General features: G+C 34.8%; 1 pseudogene; it reads left to right on the top strand.

Moving 5' to 3' along the window:
- Positions 1 to 1,327: 1,327 nt before the first annotated feature.
- On the top strand, positions 1,328 to 3,265 carry LOC127544040 (histone-binding protein RBBP4-like; annotated as a pseudogene).
- Positions 3,266 to 9,385: the final 6,120 nt, after the last annotated feature.

Raw genomic sequence — 9,385 nt, 5'->3', positions numbered from 1 at the left:
AGAAAAATCAATACAGAAACAATAAGTATCGATGCCAGTGAAAAAACACAAAGGACTAGAGTTAAATAACTCCCAGCCCTGAAAAGAGATGTCATTTGTGATGATGTGCTGAATGTGTATAAGAAAACCTGAATTCTACATTTGACTGTAGCAGATATAATTATACAGTTTGAGAAGATTGTGTTTGAAAGTAGTTGAACTACTTTTCTGAAATTAGAAAGCTATAATGCATTCAGCAAATAGACATGAAGCTTCTGGGGGAAAAGGGGGTGGGAACGGACATATTGCATTTTCTTCCCTCAATCTGTGTAACGGATTTTTACATCCTGGAAAAAAAAAAATCCATTGCTTTTGTCGATAGGCAAAAAGAAGGCTATGTGTCTTTGATGCACAAAGCTTCAAGGAGTTACCACTATTATCACTGCCCCTCTCTGCTCATTTTCCAAGTGATTTCATTTCTTCAATACAATCAGCGTGAAAGGCCCCAATTAAGGCATTCCTTCACATTGGCTTTTGTGGCATTGTAAAGATATGTGACAGCCGGGAAGAGAGTGCTTATCACCAGCATACTGACAAGAGGAAAAGAATCAGATGTCTTACTACCTGATGATCACCAGGCATTCCAGGGCTGGTGGGCTGAGTTACCTGAGGTAAGATATTGGACAAATGTGGGCAGTAGTAGTGGTATACAACTCTGGCTACTGACAAGCAGGAGGAAAAGTAAAAGAGACCTGGGGGAAAAAAGAGAAAGAAAACTAGGACACATACTGACATCCATACTAGTACTCAGGGTCTATACTAACCCTGTTCGCTATAGAACATTTTCAAATTGGAGATGGAAGGTAAATAGATCATTCACAAATTTCTTGAAATAGCCTTTTCTCTAAGAAAATACAGTGCTGGACATAAGACAAAGATTCAAAACAAACACCATATAATTGTTTTATTGTTGTTTTAATTGGTTTCTCTTTCAAATATATTCAATACTGCCACCTTGGCAGCATTTGAGTCATTGTGCTTGCTAATGTACCATCATGAAAAGAACTTGAGTGTTAATAAAATAGAATAAAGTTTCTCACCATTTTTTTTGCATGTGCTATGGAAAGAAACTATTTTCTAGACCCCTTTTCAGAAGACAGTTTTTAATTGCACAAAATAAAATATATAGGGTTATAAAGGAAATTGGTTATATTGAATTAAATTTATTAAGCTCATTAAAAAAAAAAAAAAAGCTTATGTGCTTACCCTCATCTTCTTCTCTTTCACAATACTATGAAGGAGACTCTCCAGTATTTTTATCCTTATTCTAGCCATTAAATTCTCTGTCATGGCCTACAAGGAAGCAGCCTTTGATGATGCTGTAATGAGTGGTCAGTGAAGAATATAAAATATGGGGGGAGGGGGAGAGAATGCTCCTTTCCCCTATGACTTAGTGATGACCCATGTCTTAGAGTAGTCCAGCTTGACTGTACAGTGGCTTTCTAATATAACCAGATCTGAAGGGTAAGCTTTCAGCATTCCTTGGCTTGTCCTTGGCTTGGGCACACATACATCAGATCTACAAACCATCTTGTGATAGCTAGTGTACAACATCCCATTGATGGTGCACAGTTTAATGCCTCTCACTATGACAGGGAAAAAAGAGAATTTGGTGCCTTTTGCTCAGTTAATGGGAAAATTGAAATTGAAATCAAGATTAATTTTCAGACAAAATGAGTAGGGCCCATTATATGTCACAGAATCCTTGCATCATTGCAACAAGGCTCCATTCAATAATGTTCTTATTTTCAATTACACCAAACACTTTAAAACCAGACTCTTCTAGAGAGTGTAAACCAGACTTGAACTTCTGTGGATATCAAAAAGAAAGTTATAAGCTGTTGTGGAATCCAAATCTCAGTGAACACTTGGTTAGTGTATCAGATGATCCTACCATGTGCTTGTGGGACATCAGTGCAATTCCAAAAGAAGGTAAAGTATTGAATGCAAAAACCATATTCATAGGACACATGGCAGTAGAAGATCTTTCTTGGCATCTGCTCCATGAATCTCTCTTTAGATCACTTGATGATAATCAAAAGCTTATGATTTGGGACACACAATCAAGCAATAGTGGGTTTTTTTTTCAATTTTCAATAGTATTTTTCTTCTAAATACATGTAAGGATAATTATCAACAATCACTTTTGTAAGACTTTGTGTTCCAAGTTTTTCTCCTTCACTCCCTTACTTCCTTGGAGGTTAAACATATGCAGTTCTTTTAAACATATTTCCATATTTGTTATGTTGTACAAGAAAAAACAGATCAAAAGAGGGAAAAGAAAAACAAACAAAAAAGATGAAAATACTATAATTTGATCCATATTCAGTCTCCATAGCACTCGCTCTCTTTCTCTCTCTCTCTCTCTCTCTCTCTCTCTCTCTCTCTCTCTCTCTCTCTCTCTCAATGCAAATTGTATTTTCTATTTCAAGTCTAATGGAATTGCTTTAAATCACTGCATTATTGAGAAGATCCACGTGAATCACAGTTGAGCTTCAACATGATCTTGTTTCATGTAAAATGTTCTCTTAGTCCTGCTCACTTCACTCAACATCAGTTCGCATAAGTCTTTTGAGGAATTTTTGAAATCAACCTGCTCATCATTTCTTACAGAACAATAATATTCTATTACATTCATATACTTTCATTTATTCAGCCATTCTTCATCTGGTGAGCATCTACTCAATTTCGAGCTTTTTGTCTCTACACAAGAGGCTGCTACAAACATTTTTTATCAAACAATATTTCTAAACCAAACCATTAAATGGATGTCCACACTGACAAAGCAAATGGTCTCTCAATTCTTATATTGAGTTTGTTTTTGTCACAGGATCAGTTGATAAGAAAATTGCATTGTAGAATCTTAGGGATCTGAAACTAGTTTCATTCCTTTGAGCCACATAAGGATGAAATTTTCCAGGTTCAGTGATCTCCCCACAATGGAACTATTTTGTGTTCCAATAGCAGTGACTGTAAGCTAAATTTCTGGGATTTGAATAAAATTGGAAGAGAGCAGTCCCTTGAAGAAGTAGAAGATAAACCATCAGAACTATTGTTTCTTCATGGTATGAACACTGCCAAGATATCTGATTTCTCCTGGAACCCCATTGAACCTTGGATTAATTTTTTTCTGTAGCAGAAAACAATGTCATGTATGTTTGGCAGATGATTAAGAACATATACATACAATAATGAAAACCCTGATCCAGAGAGACAGGAGTCCTAGATATGTCCATACTGCTGCTGAATTTTAGACTCTTCTTTCTTCCCAAACTGAGTTTGATTTAACAATGGTTTTGAGACAGAGTTTTGTGCAGATATTCTTCTATAAGCACCTCTTAATCCAGAGAGTGAATGATTTATTTCTGACTATTAACTTGGCAGCTAGGGGTAAGGTAGGTGGTATAACTCAGCAGAGACACAGACCCATATTTAATTTTTTTCAAAAAAAAAAAAAAAGAGCAAATCAACTCTAAAATCTGATTTGATCACAAGAAATGGATTTTATTTTTTTCCTGTGCAATAACTGACAGTTTTTCAGACTAATTTAAGTAAAACTAGAATAGGGTAGGATTTATATCCCAGTGAGAAATCTGAGCTGCTGCGATATTATAATTGTTAAGATGTCTTAACTGTGTCTCTTGTTTATAGAGATTTAAAGACTAAAATTTGCATCACTAACTTTTTAAGGGACAGATCATCCCTCTTGTAGACTGACCTATACTTGCTGGTTTTCTCTGTAACCAGTCAAAATTTGTCATTAAATTTCCTTTTTGTTTTATTTAATGATTTTTTCCCCCTGGTGACTGTTTATCTTCTACTCTCTGTCAGGGGACAAACAGTCACTTGAAATGTCATAGCTGTACCTGCAAAATATCTTTGTTCACCTCATACAGTTTTGTTCTCTAGCATATTTTTGTATATATTTTTATATGATTCCTTCCCTTTCTCTGATTGTTTTTTTTTTTTCATTTGAGATGACCAGGTTATAAAAAAGATGTTATTTTTTTTTAACCTGACAAATGTACTATTGGTAGACTGCCAGTAGTCAAAACTGAGTAATTGGTTGCTGACAAGTGCTTTAAAATTAACTCTTGGCTTCTTTTCTTTGTTTTTTTTTTCCTTTCTTTAATTTTTTTTTTTAATAAACCCCACATAAATTAAATCATTTTATGTAATGTCCTACCAGCAGCCTGTTACTGTCTATGATTAACTAAAAGTACTTATGATGGAATAAATTATTTTTCTACATTAAAAAGTGTATTCAATACAAGGCAAGAACTTCTGTATAAAAGATTAAGAGCTTTACCAAGTATTTTGGCAAAAAAATTGTTAAACTAATTAATTAATCAAATTCAATCCACATTATTGCAATAAGCAGTTAAGAATCTATTATTAACCAAATCTTTTGCTAGATGGTAGGGATTCAAAAACAAAAAGAAAGCTGTCCCTATCCTCAAGCAACTTAGATTTTACTGGCAACCTTGATCTCCAACCCCCTTTTAACACCACTATATTTCCCTAATATAAGTCCAAGGCTACCATCACTAAGTTTTCAATTCAGTATAGCATTATAAAGCTGCTTTAAGAAAATCTTTCCAGGTGACACTTTTTAGATGAGTTTTTTTTTTTTTTTCTAAATCCCTTTCTCAAAGTATCCTTTTATTCTCTTTCCATTATTGTTCAAAGAGCTTTCACCTAAACTCCTCTTCCTGGAACACCTATCAGAAAAAAAAACAAAGTATGCTTCCTTGATCCATGAGGTTATAACACATCCCTTTCTCTTCATCTCTTGATTTGTTAACAGCTCATCACATTTTAGTCAAATCTAATAGTCATCTCATCCCAGCCTTCCCCACTTACACTGGTAATACATTCACACTTTTTTCCTTAGAAAATCAAAAAGTATACCATTGCATCTCCTCCTATCTATTTCCTCTCTCTCTCTCTCTCTCTCTCTCTCTCTCTTTCTCTCTCTCTCTCTCTCTCTCTCTCTCTCTCTCTCTCTCTCTTTCTCTCTCTCTCTCTCTCTCTCTCTCTCTCTCTCTCTCTCTCTCTCTCTCTCTCTCTCTCTCTCTCTCTCTGTCACACACATAAACACACACACACATACTCTCTCTCTTTTTCTCTCTCTCTCTCTCTTTGTCACACACATACACACATAAACACACACATATTCTCTCTCTCTCGCTCGCTCGCTCTCTCTCTCTCTCTCTGTCTCTCTCTCTCTCTCTTTCTCTCTCTAGCATCATATCATTCATTGTTGTTTAACTTGTATAAGCCTTGACAATCCATCTAGACCACAAACTCCTTCAGGAGCTTCTATGAACCACATCACCTGGCAAAGTTCTTCTCAATTTAGGCCTTCTATAGCTACTTGACAAGTTAATTAAATGTACTGTGGATATATAATGGAGACTTGGTAGGTATAATATACCCCAGCAGGTTTTTAGATAATACAATTTCTCCACAGGGAAGGTACTAGTGAACTTCCTTCTAGAAGAGTCATAATTTCATGTAAAGCGAAGTACTTTGGCAGAGATATGTAGCATGTGTGACAAACACCACCAGCTCAAATAAATCAAGGAGATTTCTTAAGGTAAATGCAGAAAGAAATTCTATTATGATCTCATGAAAAAGGGTGTCTCCCTCCCAACAAGCTGTCAGATAAGGAGAGGCAAGGTACAGTAAGCAAAGAATGATTATATATGGGTTTGGGGTAACACTCCCTATAGGCTGGATCTTTGCCCTGATTAGTCAGGATAAATGACTTCACATTCTAAGTCATAAATGAAGAAAAACTTCTAACCCAATCACATTTTTTGAATTACTAAATTACCTTATATGGGAGTTTTAATGTCAAGATGAGACTAAAGTCTCACAAAGAAAAGAGCTATATAATTCCATTCTTTGTAAACCATATGATCTCTGGAGAAAAAAATCTTGGGCCTGGGGCACAGCCAACCTTCACTCAATTTTTAGAAGACTGTCTCCATCTTGTAAAGGAGCTTTCACAGTTCATTTCATTCAATTACCCCCTTTCTTTTATCAGTTTAAAGCTTCTTACATCAAAGTTTATTCATTTCTTCAATTTCTTGGTCAACTTCATCTTCAGGGTCTGACCTGTCCTCCTACCTTTTGTCTCTTAAACACCATCAACCGTGTGAATCCCATAACTGTACCTATTATCTTAATCATTTGGGACAAAGTTTTCTGAACCATATTGGTAATAAATTGCATCACATAGTGGGGACATAGCTCCACTAAGGTCTATTAGGAGAAAACATAAAACCATCTCAAATAGGCTCCTCCAAACCAAAACCACAAAGAAATGTTAAAAGGTGAAATCTAAGTTTGTAACAGAACATGTGCTAATTTTCTGATGTCTTAGATTATACCTTTTACCAAGCCAAAAGTAAATATTTTCTCCTGGAAGCAGTTTTTTCTCATGGAAATATTAGTTACAAATCATCCCAGATAGTTTCTTCCCTTCCTTGCCCTTCATTCTAATCATCTTGAATAACATAGATAGGGAATGAGAGGACCCCACTAAGTGCTATGAGGATAGCCTTCCACAGACTTCTCCTTCTTAGCTCTCTGCTTGGGCTCAGGTTAAAGAGCCTCTCTTTCCAACCAGTTATGTCCCCCATAATTGGAGTAGGTAATCTTTCACAATAAAGATGCCTATCACAAAAGTCAGCATCAACAGAAATGTTAAAATAAATAGACATATGCAGTTAGTAACAGATAGATGACTAAGCTAAATATTCACTTACCTACTTTAGGATATAATGACCACATTTTTTTTCCAGATTATTTGAATTGTGCTCATGATTTCTACTGACCATTTGCTCTGATTATAAAAACTTGCCATAAGAGTGGAAAAAAGGCAGGAACCTAATAGCATCAAAACTGGTCCTTCAGACTTTGGTCTGAGAACACATACATGACACAAGATAAAACATCCTTAACTCAGTTCTACTTCAGGTAATTATCACAGTTTTCAATTAATCATGTAATCATAATCTCATTTTAAGCCAAAATCGAGAATAATCAGGTGTATTCTTATTCAAAAGAACACCACTGGGAAACTGAGTCACATTGATCCCATCTTAGGAGGAGACCAAGGTTGACTTCACAACTCTTGCCCAGATACTAACTTTCACCAGTAACAATTCAGGATAACATTCTTCTGAGTAGCTTATGGCATATTCCTTTCAAATGGTGGATCACTAGCTTGATTTAAAACTCCAAATAATATCAGCTACAGATTTTATCTCAAATAGCAAATATCATTGATCACAGTTTTAGGTGAATTTAGCCCTCAAGCATCATATATCCTAAATAGATATTGAGTATGACCTTACATTTATAACAGTAAGATATTCATCCTAGAATGTTCACAGCTTTGCTTCCATAACTAAGTAGATGGTTTTAAGTTCAATATTGCACAAATTATTTTGTTTTTAAAATGCTCAATACACATGGCTAAGAAACAGACTAGTTGATCAGTGGAATAGGTTAGGTTTACAGGCCAAAACAGTCAATAACTTTAATAATCTAGTGTTTGAGAAATCTAAAGATCCCAGCTTTGGGGACAAGAATTTACTATTTGACAACACTGCTGGAAAAATTAGAAATTAGTATGGCAGAAACTAAGCATTAACCCACACTTAACACCGTACTCCAAGATAAGGTCAAAATGGGTTCATGATCTAGGCATAAAGAATGAGATTATAAATAAATTAGAAGAACATAGGATAATTTACCTCTCAGCCCTGTAGAGGAGAAAGAAATTTGTGACCAAAGAAGAACTAGAGATCATTATTGATCACAAAATATAAAATTTTGATTTTATCAAATTAAAGAGATTTTGTACAAACAAAACTAATGGAGACAAGATTATAAGGGATACAATAAACTGGGAAAACATTTTTACAGTCAAAGGTTGTGATAAAAGCCTCAGTTCCAAAATATATAGAGAACTGTCTCTAATTTATAAGAAATCAAACCATTCTCCAATTGATAAATGGTCAAAGGATATGAACAGACTATTTTCAGATAAAGAAATTGAAACTATTTCTAGCCATATGAAAAGATGTTCCAAGTCATTATTAATCAGAGAAATGCAAATTAAGACAACTCTGAGATACCACTACACATGTCTCAGATTGGCTAGGAGGATAGGAAAAGATAATGCTGAATGTTGGAGAGGCTGTGGGAAAATTGGGACACTGATACATTGTTGTGGAATTGTGAATACATCCGGCCATTCTGGAGAGCAATTTGGAACTATGCTCAAAAAGTTATTGAAATGTGCATTATCCTTTGATCCAGCAGTATTACTACTGATCTTATATCCCAAAGAAATCTTAAAGAAGGGAAAGAGACTTGTATGTGCAAAAATGCTTGTGGCAGCCCTTTTTGTAGTAGACAGAAACTGGAAATTGAACGGATGCTCATCAATTGGCGAATGGCTGAATAAATTGTGGTATATGAATGTTATGGAATATTATTGTTCTGTAAGAAATGACCAGCAGGATGAATTCAGAAAGGCGTGGAGAGACTTACATGAACTGATGCTGAGGGAAATGAGCAGGACCAGGAGATCATTATACACTTCAACAACAATACTATGTGATGATCAATTCTGATGGACATGGTTCTCTTCAACAATGAGATGAACCAAATCAGTTCCATTTGTTCAATAATGAAAAGAACTAGCTATACCCAGTGAAATAACTCAAGGAAATGAGTATGAACCACAACATAGCATTTCCAATCCCTCTGTTTTTGTCTGCTTGCATTTTTGATTTCCTTCATAGGTTAATTTTACCTTATTTCTAAGTCCAATTTTTCTTGTGCAGCAAAATAACTGTATGGATATGTATACATATATTGTATTTAATATTTACTTTAACATATTTAACAAGTATTGGTCTACCTGCCATCTGGGTGAGGGAGTGGGGGGGAGAAGGGGAAAAGTTGAATCAAAAGGGTCAATGCTGAAAAATTACCCATGCATATATCTTGTAAATAAAAAAGCTATAATAAGAATAAAAAATACTCAATACACAGAAAAATTCTAAATTGCATATTGTCTATAGCAGAAAAATGTTCAAAGGGGCAAAGGTAAAAACTATTATTTTCAGAGTATAACTTTAAAATGACTCATTACAGTCAATTAAAACTCACACAGAATATAAAATATCCTAATTTCACATGAAAGAACCTTATCAGAAATAACATTAATAATGTCTTCATCTCCAAAAAATGTTAATTAAGCTTCCTTCTATTGAGGAGTCCCTATAAACTTTACTGGAAATATAAATAAAAGGTACAACAC

Source organism: Antechinus flavipes, chromosome 1 (assembly GCF_016432865.1).
Source record: "Antechinus flavipes isolate AdamAnt ecotype Samford, QLD, Australia chromosome 1, AdamAnt_v2, whole genome shotgun sequence".
Taxonomy (NCBI): domain Eukaryota; kingdom Metazoa; phylum Chordata; class Mammalia; order Dasyuromorphia; family Dasyuridae; genus Antechinus; species Antechinus flavipes.
The sequence above is the reverse complement of the archived record's forward strand: the minus strand, read 5'-3'. Positions and strand labels throughout refer to the sequence as shown.